Below are 1,142 nucleotides of genomic sequence, written 5' to 3'. Positions count from 1 at the left end.
TTCAAGATGAATTCCATCACAAAGGCCTCTGGTAGGAGCAGACAAAACTTAACCTTAGGTGTTGCCCATGCATAGTACTTCAGGGCTCTGGTTTGAGTTCCTCCCAGTGAAGTGTTTGCCGCTGCACTCAAAGGAAAGTTATCCTTTAAAGTTATGCCTAGAGCACTGGGTAAAACCAGACTGGCCTGTAAAACATAAGAAGTAAAGTACAGAATTTTTATAGATACTCTTTCTTAATGGCATATCCCAGGATGTAACTGCTCAGTTTGAGCATGTCCCTCACATTTTCAAAATTGCTCAAGCAAGGAAGGGCATAGTCCTCAACACTTCTCAAGACATTAATCATTAAGTGACTCATGTGTAATCCTGATTTCTGGACCCGTTTTCCCTTCCTATTTCACTCCCCGTATGAGAGGTTTCACATTCATAATTTTTTTATGGGAACATGGACAGAGCTCTCTGTCTGCTTCCATAGTTTCTTCAAGCTGATTCCAGTTGCATACTATGCCTGACAGAGTAGAAATCTCTTGCTGACGGTTCTACTATTTTCTATGCCTCTGGGGCCTCCTCCTTTCAGATATACTAAAAAAAAACTTGCATCACTTGAAGTTTAGTTTGAAACTGCTGCAATCCTAAGAATACAAACTCAGCTAGTAGCAATAAAAAGACTCAAAAACTACATGTAGGAATCAGGTAATTGACAGTAAATAATTCTTGATTTGGTTCCATACACTCTGGCTCATCTGGGATTAGGCTGCCTTTCCTGTTGAAGGGTGTGCCAGACCTTAGTCTTAACTTTACTTGATATGTTAACATGAGTGCAACAAGTGAGATTAGCCATGGCACACACTCTACCTCGTTTTGACAACAAATGATCTAATGCTTTTCGGCGATTCATAACATGTTGGGTAGACAATAGGATGAGAATGAGCTTGACCATCTTAAGTTGAACAGGCTGTTCAGAACCTATATCCAGCAGGGATAAAACAATTGCTTCCCAATACAGGAAGTGGGCTTGATAGCAGAGATAGGAAAGGAAAGAGACTGTCTAGAATTATCCATTCTATGAAAAGCCCTATGATACGCATTGGTTGTTGTTGTTGTTGTTGTTAGGTGCCATCAAGTCTGTACCAACTCATAGC

This window comes from Chrysochloris asiatica, unplaced genomic scaffold, assembly GCF_000296735.1.
Source record: "Chrysochloris asiatica unplaced genomic scaffold, ChrAsi1.0 scaffold00036, whole genome shotgun sequence".
NCBI classification, from domain to species: domain Eukaryota; kingdom Metazoa; phylum Chordata; class Mammalia; order Afrosoricida; family Chrysochloridae; genus Chrysochloris; species Chrysochloris asiatica.
The sequence above is the reverse complement of the archived record's forward strand: the minus strand, read 5'-3'. Positions refer to the sequence as shown.